This window comes from Erpetoichthys calabaricus, chromosome 17, assembly GCF_900747795.2.
Source record: "Erpetoichthys calabaricus chromosome 17, fErpCal1.3, whole genome shotgun sequence".
Taxonomy (NCBI): domain Eukaryota; kingdom Metazoa; phylum Chordata; class Cladistia; order Polypteriformes; family Polypteridae; genus Erpetoichthys; species Erpetoichthys calabaricus.
Window position 1 is genome coordinate 54831325 of NC_041410.2, and position 16724 is coordinate 54848048.

Genomic DNA, 16724 nt, shown 5'->3' on the forward strand with positions numbered 1-16724 from the left:
AAACCTGTAGCCACTGCGGCTCACCAGGACCGACATTGCCTACCCCTGTTTTACATCTTATTGCTAATAAGGAGCAATTAAAACACTGAATGCAGCAGTTTAAGATTGAAATAAGTAATTAAGGTTGGAGAACCTTAACAAGCGAGACCACTAAAATGAAGCATTAAAATGTCACTTAAGCAATATGTGCTTCATCAGCAATAATTGAGTTCTCGTTAAGGAACTGGGTTGGAACAAAAACCTGCACATACTGTGGCACTCCAGGACCGACGTTGCCTACCCCTGGTCTAGTCTATGCAGCTTGGCATATTGGCACCACAGCTTTTACCAGACAGAGCAGCTCAAAAGCTAGTGAAAGTCACTGAGTGAGTAAATGCAAAATTGAATTGAACAAAAGAAACAGGGAATGTCCTCATTTCTAACATTAAATTTCTGATGTGAACTGCTAAGTAACATATTTAAGAATAATTTCATGGTTTACAAACAAAACGACAAAAATTGCATAGTAAAATTGCCCATGTGCATTTTCTAAAGTAAACACATATAACACATAACACAATGGAAACAGTGGTGAACAGTACACTAAAATTTCACATGAATTAAGCCATAAAATATGCTTAATGAGAAAAATCAATGAGAGGTTTCTTTCAGCGCCATAGCTGTTTGTCTATGACATGCACCATAGTGGAGTCTAAACACTAGGGTTCTTATCTACAGCCACCCAGAGAGGTGTCTCGGGCAGTAGAACACAAACCAAAATAACCTTTTGATCTGGGGTTTAGATAACATTCCCTTGAGGCCATTAAAAAGCCATTTATCTCAATACTTAACACAGAACTCCATATTCAAGACCAAGTTCTGCCAACTAATCTTTGATGTCAACCATAGAGTTCAAGAGCCTATTGCAAGTTAACTCAATAAGTGTCTCTCAGCAATGGCGTTACTATGGTTTACATGGATTTAAAACACAAGACAACACAAAACGCTTATTTGGCATATAACGTCCAAAGGGTCAAAAGGTTAATAGGGCCATAAAGCTAAGTAGACTTCAAAAACATCTTTTATAAATGGACATCCACCTGTTTCAAAAAACAAAGAAAAAGAAAAAAAAAAACTAGACTGAGCTTTCAACATAAGGCAACTGCTTTAGAAGAATGTGAGGGAAAAATGCAAGAGCAATTAGGCACAAAAATGTACTGTGGAAAGAGAGAAAGGATATCTAAAACTGACACTAAACAGTGCTCCACTCACAGTCTCACTGTCTGGAAAGATTGGCACTTTCAATTACAACCTTAAAGGTTCAGATTTAGAGCATGTGAACAATTTCCAGCTTGAAGAAAAAACTACTCCTGTATTTAAAAATAATATTACTAAGTAGTAATATAATAGCTAAACATACATATCAGTATATTTAGAGCTAGACAATCCAAAATATTTTGTCTAGCACAATTATCCTATACATTTGTGCAAAATGATTTAGATTGTCATATTATGCTATGCAAGTATAAACTAAATATATAAATCACTGCTTCTCTATGTTGATATACTATTACTATATAGTACATGTCTGAATAAAAAAAACAAATATTAAGACAGTGTGAAACTCTGTCTAACCCTATGGCCCAAGATGCTATATGACACAATAACAATTACTGATAATAATAAGAAAAACGTTTAATAAAACAAAACAAAAATCTTAATAAAATTACAGAAAATTGGTGGTCTCATTGCAACATTTTAAATGTCCATCAACACCATTTTGACATATTTCCATTTTAGGTTCTATATTCAGACTATAAAGTGCTTTTATCAATGTAGAATACAGGTCACATAAAATTTTAAACATTCAGTTTGCATCTCATAAATTCAACATTAAGGTTCATGCACAAAACAGGTCACTTCTGGAAGCAAGAGCAGCTAGGTTAAGCTCAAATTAAGATCTCAACATGTTGGCCTGCTATGTTTCCAAGGATTAATAAAATAACAGTGGGAGGTCAAGCTTTTAGTTACAAGGCCCCAAAGCTGTGGAATGGTCTACCTACTAGTATAAGAGAAGCCCCTTCAGTCTTAGCTTTTAAATTATAATACTTGTATTATTAATGTTACTTTACATTTATATAACGCTTTTCTCACTACTCAAAGCACTTTACATATTGAGTAGGGAGCCACTTCAACCACCACAATTGAGTGGAATCCACCTGGATGATGCAACACACTCACCACACATTAGCCGTTAAGTGGTGAAGGCATGAGTGATAGCCAGTTACAGACTGGGGATGATTTTACTCGGATTAGAACTGCTGATTAGCTATGCATACTACATCTCTGTTGTTAGTCATCTATATATATATAAAATTCTTTTCGCGTTTGAAACGGAAATTACGTATGACCACGCGATATGGAAATTCCGCATGAAACGGAAATTACGTATGACCACAGAACATATTATAATACAGGAACTAATCACTTCGTTTGTGGACGCCATTTTTATATCGTCTTTATGAATTGTTATTATTTGTGTGAGAGTTATTTTACTGATATTGAAAAGAAGTAAACACAAACATGCCGATCTATCCCATAGAAGTACACCCCGCATCGTCCTCTCCCAGCCCTCCTCTCTGGACTACAGCGCTGACCCGTCCACCGCTAGGCACGTTCTGACAGAGAAGTTTTATTTATTCGTCCACGTGACTGTTGCGGAAACTGCCATATTGTAACTTTTTTTTTAGTTGGCAGTACTTGATAGTAGAAGAGATGAGGAAAACAGCTTTGCGTCTTTCTACTTTTTAATTGCACCAAGCTGTAAACAATGTGCGTGAGAACAAAGTGGACGCTGGGAGACGCGGGATGTTGGGCTGCTCCGCGGGTCGAGAGCTTCGCAGTCTCGGGCAGTGTCCTCTCTTCTCACACCGTTTGTGACACTTTAAGTGCCCTGTCAGCTCCTGGGAGAGTGAAAATCTTTGCGAATGAGTGTAATCAGCGCCATCGAAGCTGTTTGTAAAGTACCCTGCACTACTACTTACTGTCCCTTAAGGTGAGTTCGGGTCACTAAAACCCCGCAACATTCAAAGTTCCTTTTGTGATTAATTATTTTAAGAAGTAAATCACTGGCACATAGTGCAAGGTTGTCTGGCAGAAATTTAGAAGTTCACATAGAAAATGTAATTTCTATACCACAGCGGTCGTGTAGTGCTTTTCACAAGGGATCTACTACAGGGAGGTAATCCAAATACATTTTAGCTACTGTTAATACTACTTACCTGTTGTGTTATAGAGCCTTTAAAATGTAGTTTACCCCAAACCACTCCAGTAGTGCTCAATATATCTTTACTTCTTAAATGTTAATGTTTTACTATTTAATAACTTACTAGCCAACCCACGGCATACCATACGCCGCATAATCAGGCTGGGTTTTTAATGATTTTTAAGCACAGGGAAAAAATTAACATTTGAAAAATCCGGAGGACAGGGGAAGGACGCCGATTACGCCCCATCCGTCATGCTAGTCTGCTGATTTCTCGTTCAGTAACCTCTGAGTAGTGATGGGCGGAGTGAAGCCTCACGAAGCATCAACACGTTTGAAGCAATTGTGTCGGAAATCGTATCGAAGCTTTGAAGCATTTAACACTCACCTCTGTAGTAACACTTCCTGGCCATTTTTATTAACGTTACAGAAACTTATGATACACTTCAATGACGTCTGTTAAAACTCGTATTGCTTTTATTTTTTCGCAGCTACAGACTGACAACGAAGAGAGGGTTCGTCAGCAGCTTCTAGTGTGTGATGTGTAAAAAATATAAATATAACTTCTTTAACTGCCTTGTGGCACTGTAGTAGTACGGCTGCTTTGCAGTAAGGAGACAGTGGAAGATTGTGGGTTTGCTTCCTGGTTCCTACTTGTGTGGATAGCAAATTATCCGCGACAAACAAACTGTTTTACACGCTGCAAACCAACCCGAGACGTAGTATACGCCGCTTTTTCAATGTTTTTTAAGCAGAGGGAAAAAAATGAACATTTGCAAAATCCATAACGATGCTTTCAGTAAGTACAATGCACACGCGTTTAGTTTGTTGGTGACTTTTTGCCAGCTGTCTTTCCTGGTTTGGGCTGTTTTTGCAGTGTTACCGCTTGTGCATATTAAATCTTGAATTGCTTTGAGTAACTAATTAACTAACTAACACCCACCCACTCAGCTTGTGTTAAAAAAATGCGCCTGTTCTTTCATCATTTTGTTGCAGCAATATACATTGTGTTTTCACTCAGCGCGGAGGTGCGCATTCATCTCGGATTATTACATCCAGCTAATCTGCTACACGACTGCGTTTGAAAAACCGACTTATCCCTGATGAGTTTCACCGGCATTAATGATTAGGAATCTGGTTAGAACAAAACACTGCAGCCACAGGGGTTCAGCAGGACCGAGTTTGGGAAACACCGCGGAACCCTCGTGGCTCTTGCCAACTCACGCCGTATCATATGTCGCATAATTATGTATTGATGGGTGAACACTTTCTGAACAACACAGTTGTCCAAACAGAAGTGAAAGTAAAATCGAGCCTGGTGCATTATTTAACTGCATTCTCTGTCTTGTAGCGCAGTGGTAGTGTTGCTGCTTTACAGTAAGGAGACTGTGGAAGATTTTTGGTTCGTTTGGGCTGCATTTGCAGTGTTACCGCCTGTGCATATTAAATCTTGAAATCCTTCGAGTAACAAATTAACTAACACCCACAGCTTGTGTGAAAAAATGCGCCTGTACTTTCATCATTTTGTTGCAGCCTATCAAAGACTTGCTGCCCCCAACTCAAGGTGGCTCAGAGGTCCATGTGTAGCGTACAACAGATGAACTTAAATGACGCTGTTTTTTCAGAGGCATCGCGTCCCAGTTAGTGGGTGTGGCTCTGCGATTTGTCGTCGTATCCAATGGTCATAGAGTTGGTGGGCGAGGCTCTTTCCTACTTGTCGGCGGCTTAGTGAATCCACGCCTCTTCCTGCGTGCTTTCATGGGTGTCTTGTTTTGGTGTGCGTGCTTTCATGGGTGTCTTGTTTTGGTGTGCGTGCTTTCATGGGTGTCTTCCCCCTTTGGCGGCGACTTTGTGAATTATATATATATATATAGATAGACTACATTTTATTTTTTTCCCTTGCACTCAGTGAGCGAAGCCACTGGGTAATCAACTAGTTACTACTAAAATATAAGCAATACAAAATTTAGAAACGTACTAACCCTGCCCTATTTTGTTTCTCTTTTCGATATCCTCATGTGGCACTTGGTGAGACTGCTCTACGCCAGTTATTTGTCTAGCTATGGAAAAGACATCTCAGATAAAGGAGCACTGGAATTATCGAGTAGAAGTGCTGGCTGGCCCAACACTGACTCAGCTGTAGAATGGCCAGTAGAGGGGAGGCAGCTGAGGGGGAACATGTATCCGATCCACATCATCACATTTGGTGGCAGTGGTGGGATGAACTGGCGATGGAGACTGAAGATCTGGAGACAGAACAGCAAGTGGGTGAAGATGTCTGACTGTTGCAAAAGAACCCTTGGACCCAAGCTAGAAGAGGGCTTTTTTTAAGAAATTAACTTTGCAATGGACACTTATATTTATAGTTTGTTTTAGTATCATTTTAAGTGTTCTTTTTCTTTTTAATGTTTCCTCTTTTTACAGAGGGAACTTAGGTCTTGGAGATTTTATTGGTTTTAGTGCAGTGACAGAGCCAAACCGCGGATCTGGGCCACCAGTTGCACTAGGTTGGTTGAAGCATACAGCCTTCCCATGCAACTGGAGGCTTAAGGGGGGAGGAATATGGTATAGCTGGTCCATGTCTCAGAAAAAGTGGCCATTTTAAATAAATAAATAATTGGATGTACTCACATTGGTGAGTGGAGCAGGTGTGACCAATCTGCTGAGAAGACAGTTCGTCTTCGGGTTGGTATGAGATGGTCAGCCATCAGTGTGTTACCTTGTTGGCATGTGCGGGTGGTCTGACAGTGTCATTATTAGCCGGGGTGGCAATCAGGCGATTGCACCTGCAACCGCTCCCCGGCATAAAAAAAGGTGAGCACAAAATCAGAAAATACAAGAGAGAATGTCCCAAGGAATGAAACAAAGCAATGGAGGTTAAAGAAAGAGAGATAAAGCAGTAGGCTGAAGGAGCCGGTGCCAGCGAGCTCATGAGTGGGAGAAGGCAGGCAGCTAGGAAGGAGAGCCCCTCAAGGGAAGCAGGTGGTTCATGTCCTGGGGCTGAAGGAGTGATCGCTCTGGCTGAGCAACTTAGGGAGCCAGAGTGATATGTGTTAAAAGGGACAACTCATTGTGCAAGTCCAGGAAAGCAGTAGAGGTCAATGAGGTTCAGATTCGGAGCCCCAATGTGAGTTCCATGGCCTTTGGGGACTTGAGCGAAGGTCCAGAAAGGGAGCCTTACTGTAGCTATAGAATGGCAGGGACCTGGACCCATGGAAGGTTGGCTATGTCTGTTGGCAGGGTGATTCCTCTGCTGCAAGGCTCATATGGGATAAACAGATGAAACGTTAGTTTTAAGAAAGATGCACCAGGCTTTTATAAAAGGATAGTTTCCTGCCAGATAGTTTTTAACCTTGTTTATAATAGATTTATTTATTTGAATTTTAACCTCCACTTTCACTGGATTTATTTATTTATTACGGATTTTGCATGGCAATTTTGAACATTATTTGGATTTAATTCTTTTAAAAAAAGCACTCAGCACTGTTTAACCTTCCCTTTGCTTTGTGTGGTGTCCTCGTTTGCTTGGCTCATCCCTCGGAAATGTTATCGGCGGTGGAAGGTTCAAGAGGCTCCCAGTGGGACGCGATTGCGTGGGACCAACCTGCACCATCACAGAGGTCTCCAGGACTCTGACTATGTCTGGCTCTATTTCTAGAATCTGGCCGAGGTTCCACAATTAGCTGATGGACAGATATTGATGTTTTTCCACTTGTGTTAATTAGTCTCTACAATTGTTTTTAATGTATTTGAAAAAAATTTGTACCCTTATATGTTATAGTTCTGCATTGAGTACATAGTATAAACTATTCTTCCATTTTGCTTTCAGACTTATCAAAGCACCTGTAATTGGTGAGGAGCTCTGTGCAAGAACAATGTAATTTACACTATTGTATTGTATTTCTGAGGTGACAATGATAGATTGGCCATTTAGCTCTGTGAAAAGAATTGCTTGTATTCTGATTTATGTAATGGTTTTGCACTGTAGAAGTATTTCCGTCTTGGTTGTTACTTTTTGCCACCATTTTAACCTAACTTAGTATGCTGATTAAATGCTTAATATGCATTAAAAAGCATGCCTCATGCTTTTGTTTTCTAATTTCTTTAGACAAATAACATACTTCATCAGAGGTTTAACTTGTTCTGGGTTAAAACTAGTAAATACAAATTTTAAACACTCCTCAACTGAATTGTGGAACATTAATTATATAAACACTGCAAGCAACATTAGGAAGCACTAAGCTGCAGAATGTGCCTCTCTATTACGACAGCAAAGCTTGAATAGGAAATTATTTGATGTATATGTTTACGTAATACTTGGACTATACATTGCACTGCTGTATTTATTTTAGAAATGTGTTTTTCTTATCACTTGTCTATTGGTATATTAATTGTATTGCCTTGTGTTTAATTTGAGTATACTGGTGGACGGAAGAGCATGCAGAGTACAGTATGTCTGTTTAATGTGCATATGACAATAAATTCTCAATACAACTCTTTTTCCCCAAAAGAAACTTATGAATATAATAAATAATGAAAACAGAAGACAACTATTTAATTTGGAAATCTACCTATGGCCAAGTGCATCTACTCCATGTAACATTATTTTTTAGCAAAATAAGTTTTTTCTTTGAATAATCTTAATTTGCATTCAAAAGGACATTTCTATTGCATTTCATGTAATTTTCAAAACATGATGCAACACAACTTTTGTTAAGTGAACCCTTCACATATCCGATTTTCTCAGATCATAGTAGTCACAAAGCATGCACAATGTGTTACACTCACAAGGAAAACAGTTGACTTGAATATTTACAATGTGAAAGCAACACATTAAAACCTAGGCTTACAAATGTGTCAGTGTTCACTACAAAGCAATCTAAATGGGCATAAACACCCCCTGACAGGATGAAGGAAGAGGTCAGCTGTGGGCCTTTCAGCTTTCCACTGAAAAGAGAATTCAGAAAAGGAAACAGCTCAACTTTTAATATATAAAATGGGTACAAATTCTGAATTACTGCAGGTATAGAATTCAGCCATCTTCACTAAAATTAACAATGCATTCTGCAAATATTTTACATGTTTGGTAAACGCTTCATGCACCAAATGATGCTATGATTACCTTCAGTACAATTAGATTAAACACTGAACTTATCAGGTAATAAAACTGCAGTTTGCAGTTAAATTGCAACTTATAGACTGCACAAGTTTTAAATAGTTTAATAAAATACATGGATGGTAGTTTAACTTGTGACTTAAATTTGATTGTGTATAGATATGTTATTTTAGAACATTAGAACACTAGACAAGAACAGGCCATTCAGTCCAACAAAGCTCACCAGTCCTATCCACTTATTTCTTCCAAAAAAACCACCAAGTCGAGTTTTCAAAGTCCCCAACGTCTTACTGTCTACCACACTACTTGGTAGCTTATTCCAAGTGTCTATTGTTCTTTGTGTAAAGAAAAACTTTCTAATGTTTGTGCGAAATTTACCCTTAAGTTTCCAGCTGTGTCCCCGTGTTCTTGATGAACTCAATTTAAAATAACAGTCTTGATCCACTCTACTAATTCCCTTCATAATTTTAAACACTTCAATCATGTCACCTCTTAATCTTCTTTTGCTTAAACTGTATAGGCTCAGCTCTTTTAATCTTTCCTCATAATTCAACCTTTGTAGCCCTGGAATCAGCCTAGCCGCTCTTCTCTGGAACTTTTCTAGTGCTGCTATGTCCTTTATGTAGCCTAGAGACCAAAACTGCACACAGTACTCAAGATGAGGCCTCACCAGTGCATTATAAAGGTTGAGCATAACCTCCTTGGACTTGTACTCCACACATCGTGCTATATAACCTAACATTCTGTTAGCCTTCTTAATGGCTTCTGAACACTGTCGGGAAGTCGATAGCTTAGAGTCCACTATAATAATAATAATTCACTTATATAGCGCTATGACTCCTAAATCCTTCTCATAAGGTGTACTCTCGATTTTCCGACCACGCATTGTGTATTCAAACCTCACATTTTTACTTCCTATGTGTAATACTTTACATTTACCGACATTACATTTCATCTGCCACAAATCTGCCCAAGCCTGTATGCTATCCAAGTCCTTCTGTAATGATATAACGGATTCCACATTATCTGCTAATCCTCCTATCTTGGTATCATCTGCAAACTTAACCAGCTTGTTACTTATACTCCTATCTAAATCATTTATATATATTAAAAATAGCAGCAGCCCTAGCACTGACCCCTGTGGAACACCACTTTTAACATTGGCCAGTTCTGATGAGGTTCCTCGCACCATCACCCTCTGCTTCCTGTGTCTGAGCCATTTTTGCATCCATCTAAAAACATCACCCTGAACTCCCACTTCTTTTAATTTGATGCCCAACCTCTCATGCGGCACCTTATCAAATGCTTTCTGAAAGTCAAGATAAATAATATCATATGCTCCACTTTGATTGTATCCTTTTATTGCCTCCTCATAGAATTCTAGCATGTTAGTAAAACACGACCTCCCTCTTCTGAACACAAGCCGACTGTTCAGAATAACTCCTGTCCTTGCCAGGTGTTGCTTAATCTTATCCTTAATAATTCCGTACATTAATTTTCCTGTGATGCATGTTAAGCTTACTGACCTACAGTTGCTTGGATCTGCCCTGTCACCCTTTTCATATAATGGAATGATATTTGCCATTTTCCAGTCCTTCGGAATCTCTCCAGTGTGCAGTGACATCCTAAAAATATGTGTCAAGGGTTTATATATGTACTCGCTAGCCTCCTTAAGAACTCGAGGGTAAATATTATCTGGTCCTGGTGATTTGTTTGATTTCATCTTATTTAATCTGAGCAGCACTTCTCCCTCTACAATTTCCAAATCCCTCAGTACCTCCTTCGTAGTCCCGTTTACCTCTGGGAGGTTATCCACTTGCTCACTTGTAAACACCTCAGAAAAATATAAGTTTAGGGCATCCGCTATTTCACTGTCTGTACCTTTTAATTCCCCTTTAGTATTTCTGATGCACTTGACCTCCTCCTTGACTGTTCTTTTCCTACTAAAATACTGAAAGAATCTCTTAGGGTCGTCTTTCGCCTTATCTGCTATATTCCTCTCCAACTGTCTTTTAGCCTCCCTGATATCCTTCTTAATGGTTGCCCTCATGTTCTCATACGCTCTACGTTTCACTTTGCAGTCATTGGCAAATACACATACATTTATAATCCAATTTACTCTATATTTTGATTACTTGTTTTAACTTTGCAGTCTTGGTTTTGTGATAATGAACTGGCAAAATTCACTTTTGCTTTGCCAATGAGCTGTTGCAAAGACAGAAATGTGATATGGTCCAGGATCACTAACCCAATTAACCAATAATTGTTTTTCCAGATTAAACTTTATTATATTTTAGTATTTGCAAACGTTCAAAACAATGGTACTTTTTTTTATATATATATTTGATACATGTGAGTGTATCAGTTTTGCATCTGATTACCTACATTGTCAACTACTATTAACTAAAAAAAATAAAATTCATCTTCTTAACTATAAGATATTAAACAGTCAAAATGCTAATTTTGCAACAATATAATGGTTCATAATAATTCAGATTCATTATATAACTTATAAAGGAAAAAAATGAAGGGATTTGGGATAGCTATGCTGATTCAAGCATAAAAATATGCATACACCAAAAAAATCTAATTTATAAAACCTAGCATATGCACATTTCTACATACTTTACTGTTTAAAAAATTGCAGTCATCTTGTAAATGTGCATATGTGAACATGTCTCTATCCCCACCTGTTTGCCGTCCTGAAACAACTATATATGGACTATACTAATCAACCTCGTATAAATGCTACATAATTTCATTGGATGGTACAGCAGCCTTCCTCCTGTTGCATCGAATCAACTCAATTGCGATCAAAAGCATTTGGCTGCGGCGCCAGCATGATTGCTGCTACAATCAATAGTACAAGCCATATAAAAAACTGAGGATTCAGCCAGTTACCAAGTGTGCTACCACATACAGTACCATCACCTCTGTCAAAGCTGCTTTGCCTTAAAATAAATGAATCATGGGTTGACCCAAGCCATGACACTTAGAAGTCTCATCTTGGCATCATAGAAGTGCAAAAATAGAATGTAACTGCTTATGGATAACAAAAGCTGCATCATTTTTACTGGGTGCAATTATTGTACAGAATATTGTAACGTAGAAAACTGGATAATGCTGCAAATTGCATTTTCATGTTGCCAATAACATTATGTATGTGTTCTGTATGTACACCCACACCATTCAAAAACTGAATACTGCGCCACATCAGTCAGTTTATGGCTTCCAGAACAGCGGACATGATGAAGTGAAGCTTGGCTTGTTCTGGTTATACAGTGGGGGAAGAAAGTATTGAACGTGTCAACATTCTTTTCAAGAAATAGATTTCCAATGAGGCTATTCACATGAAATCCTCACAAAACATTTGCATTAACTCACAAAATACACAAATATAAAGAATTCATAACATTAAAGGTCATAAATAAAGCTGAGTATAAAAAAGTGGAATGACACAGGGGAAAAAGTATTGAGCTAATTTAATACTTAGTGGAGAGGCCTTCATCTGTAATGACAACTTCAAAATGATTCCTGTATGAAGAAACCAACTGCCTGTGGTGCTCAGGTGTGATTTTGACTCATTCTTCTAAAGTGATTGTCTTTAAATCTTAAAGATTCAGGGAGGCCCTCTTATGAACCCTTATCTTTAGTTCCTTTCACAAATGTTCAGTTGGATTTAAGTCAGGTGATTGACCAGGCCATTATAACAACTAGATTTTCTTGCTCTAAAGCCAATTTAAGAGATTCCTCACCTGTTGGCCAATTCCCTGACAAGTGGAAACTGCGGATACAAACTCACAAAACAAAACAAACAAAAAAAAAGTTATCCAGTGCAAATAATCAGTATTGACCAGCTGAAAAGGTAGAGTCTGTACATAATAATTATAACTTCTAAGGTGTAAAAGGTTTTCCATGTCCCAGAGCATTCTAATAACAGCTTGGTGATACAATTTTTTTATTTGTCTGGCTGCATTTCCATACTTGATCAAGAGGGAAGCACAATTTTTCAGTTTCTCCAAAAATACAGTATGTTCTAATATTATGTGACACTGCTGCAGACTAAGCAGTAAATCCAAAGGTTTGCTTAAAGATTTAACATCCACTTTGCAATAAGGTCTAGTTGCAAATTCACAATGTTGCTGTTTCACTGATTTTGACTTAATATTAAAATCACCTGAATGCCCTTACTTGTGAAGAAGGCCTGAGGTACTTCAACCCCTTCAAATGAGGCAGTTGCTCACCTGATATTTGTAGAAAATAAGCCATTCATTTCTAATACAGGGCAATAATCTCAAATTTGGAGATTCTCATTCAGTTGCTAAATGATGAAGTCAAAAGAACACCATCATCTGGGGACTCATGTACAAACAGTGCGTATGCACAAAATGTTGCATACGCCCGTTTCCACATTCACATCACGATGTATAAAAACTAAACTTGGCGTAAAGCCACGCACATTTTCACGGCAGCTAAATCTTTGACGTACACAAGTTCTCCGCTCTGTTTTGCAAACTGGCGGCACCCAGCGTCAAAGCAGTGCTACTGTTCTTGTGTGGTTTCCCTTTCTTTTTTAGATCCACATCCCTGACGCTTCTTTATCATATACACTGAAATTAACTGCATATTGTTTATTAGTTTAAGGCATCTGATTGTAATTAACATGTAACAATATAATGGTCCACAGAATGGCCAAACTATTCCAAATACCACAGCTGCTTTAGCGTTGTTATTCTCACTGCACCTTCTTCTTCTTCTTCTTTCATCTGCTCCCGTTAGGGGTTGCCACAGTGGATCATCTTTTTCCATATTACTCTCACTGCACCACTCGGAGTATTTATATCACTGTATCCAAGAGTGGAATCACAGCTCTACAGCAGCTGATCACAAAGGGAATTATCGGTATACAGCATCTAGCACACACTGTCTCAGTCATGCTGTCTGTTTGAACAGCCCCTATACGGCAAACGCTTCAGAGACTTTCCTATATGGACCTCGCAGTTCAGAAACAGTTTCATACCAAGAACTATAAACAAAATCAATCAGTCCATTAAGTGTTCCTTGTAGATCTGTTTGTATTGAACTGTAAACTTGCGATACAGTTATTATATTGCACAACCTGAGCCTCTTTATACAGTGCGTATTTACATATGATGACAATATCATTTTTAAGATGAAATGCAGCAAAATATGTTTATTACATTATACAGATAAAATGTTAACATCATTTAAATAATCTATATTGTTAATAATTAAACATGTGAGGACACTGTGTCGCAGCACTAGCAAGGAGCTGGCACCCCGTTCAGGGATTGTTCCTGCCTCGTGCTGTATTCTTGCTGGGGCTGGTGCGACACTGGAAGGATAGATGGATAGAATAATTAACCATGTACTATGAAAATATTTCAATGTTCCTTAAAAGTTTTGAAGAACTGGCGTTCTAAGCTTACAGTTGGCTTAATATCTATTACAGAGCTGATTGTGTGGCGATTGGTTACTTGGAGAAAGAAAAGGAAGGAAAGGAATTGGTTAGTACGTTTGAAAGAGACAGTACTGCTGCAATAAATTATTTCATTGAAGGTCACGCACAACGCAGCAAGCATCTTGCGGGAGGCAGGAACAATCTCTGGATGGGGCGCCAGTCGTCACTATCACTGTGCCACCGTGTTACCCTTGTTTAATAACATGCTTTAACTCCTATCATCATGAAAATTATATCAAGTGTACATCTCAGTATTTTAATTATTCAGAGAGCTGTAATATCACAAATGTAAAGGATTCTGTGTTCTGTCAGAGGAAGAGAAAGCCAGTTTAAGAAACACATAGTGATTCACACACAGAGTACATAGAAGAACATATACAAAACAAAGCATTTGAAGTGCTACTTTAGTTACGATGGTATTTGAGAAACTAGTAAATTAAATGATTTTAAGATTAAGTTTATGATGTTGTACTTTAATGACAAAATAAACTACGTGATTAAAGTAGAAATTTCAAGATTAAAATTGACATTTCAAGCTTTTTTCCCCACTGTGTCCCTATTTTTTTTTTCTTTTCTCTGTACCCTAATAAGCTTTCATATGACACTCGGACGGTGGGTTACGACTCGCCTTTTCACGGCGACTTTGATATCTGACAACTTTTTTTATTTCGGGCACTGTGTGACTTTGTAAACTTGAGCTTTTGAGTTTCTCCAACACTATGTCACTCGATCAACTTATTTTTGTTGTTTATACCACTGTTTAAACCAACAAATAGTAAGTTTTTTCTTGCCACCACTTGGTATTTGCTGAACTTCTTCTATTTTCCCCCATGCTTTTGCCATTGCCTTTTCACAGAACGCTGAGTTTAAGGGCTATTTATACTGATTTGCATATTCAAAGAGGCATATTTCTGGGAGAAGTTAGGGAGTGGTAGCAGGCGCATGCATTACTTTTCACGCTGACTAGGATTTATGTAGCGTAAGAACATGGAAGTTGGCGTACACACAGATTTATGCATCTGGATTTTTTTGTGCGTACGTCTTTTACACCATCTTTTAGTGTGAATTCTACACACAGCGTTATGCATGAGGCCCCTGGACACTGCTGAAATGCAATCCTGAGATACACAGACTGGATACTGCCCTTTAGTCATATCTTAATATTCTATCAATGAAAGCCATAAACAAAGAGGAGTGAAAACATATCCTTTGACAAAGTCCAATATCCACATTGAAAACTAACTCTATATACAGTATTCCAAGCAAAACTATTTTGGTTTATAATGGAAAGCCTTGGTTCACCAAGGAGCTAAGGGTTCTTCCCTACGCACAAGAAACTTGTAAAGCCCATAAAACCAACAGCTTTGTTCCTCTGTATAAGTCACCAACTCCAGCCCATCACACATCCTCCTCCAAATTTGACAGTTGGTGTCACACACTGATGAACCATCCTCTCGCCAACTCGATTGTGTGCAAACACTATGTATGTGATGAACCAAAATTTCAAATTTTGACTCATCGATCCATAAGACTATTTTCAAGAATGCAGTAACCCACAGCCAGTATTTCAAGGAAATACTTTCTTACTGCCACTCACCCTGTCAATCCTGCAGCACAAAGTCTCCTCTTCACAGTAAAACTTAGACTTGCTTTTTTTGACCTGCACTGTTAAAACCTGTGCTTGAAGATGAAGCTGATATGATGTGAGGTGCCTAATCATGCAAGCTGGTGACCCTCAGAAACTTGTCTTCTGATTGGGTTTTGACTTTGTGTCTGCCAGATCTCTTCCTTTCAGGGTTTCTTCCAGTTTCCAATTGCCTCTGGAATGTGTATGATTACATACTCACTGACACTTTTAATATTTTATTTTGCAACTTCTTTAAATGAAAGGCCTACACTTCTAAGAGTAGTAATACTCTGTCTCATTTCATTTGTTAATTGACATTTTCTTGCCATTATCACCAAAATTTACAGCTTTCTACAGTGTAATATTGTGCAAGAAGTACTTCAGAGGGTGTTGTAACACATCTGTTCCAACTCTAGTTTAAGACAGACAGAGGGTTTTAAGTAATCAACAGAAGATGAGACTCTTGTGCAAACTGTGTCAACCTGCAAGACTTAATTTACTTTAATTGCTGCAGAACATCTGAAGGTTGTAACCTATTAGTTGTTCCTTGAAGATGGCCCATTTGTAATATTCTGAAATTTTCTCTTTTCATTTTTTGCTATTACATTTCTCTGAAGGACTGGACACAAATAGACCTTTGTGTTTTATTACATCATAGATCATAGATTTTTACCAAAGAATTAGCGTGTTATTGTGTTAGCTTAACTGGCAATTTTAAATTGACCTTTGTGTGAATGTGAACATGTCTTTGACCCATCCAGGGTTGTGCCCTGCCTTAAACCTACATCCACTGCTGCCTGGACAGTGTATGGTCCCCTGCAACCCTGAACTTGAGGACTGGATGTATGTAAAAAAAACCACAAAAATATGCAAGCTATTGCTGTCTCAAATATTATACAATGCTAACTAATATTCACCTCCTTAGTGTTAGGCCCAAGCGTTACTCGGTTTGCGAAAGCGTTACTGTACAGATACGTCATGCGTAACTATTAGAATCAAGAATCACTTGGGCTGTAAAAGTGCTGTCAATGGTAACATTCTTTGAAGAAATTATGTCTGAGTACAGGTTTTCACTAATTATGAAATTATCTGCACTTTACCAAAAATGAAGACTTTAATGAGAATACCCATCCAACACCCAAACTGAAGAAAACTGGGGAGATATACCAGGACATTGTAGCAAAATTTTGGAGTTATACATTCTGGACCATGATGTCAGCATCGATGAAAGTCTCATCGTTTATAAGGACAGACT

General features: G+C 38.3%; 1 protein-coding gene across 1 annotated transcript in view; it reads right to left on the minus strand.

The window, feature by feature from the left end:
• scaper (S-phase cyclin A-associated protein in the ER) overlaps positions 1-16724 on the minus strand; it is a 720649-nt gene that overhangs the window by 514031 nt on the left and 189894 nt on the right.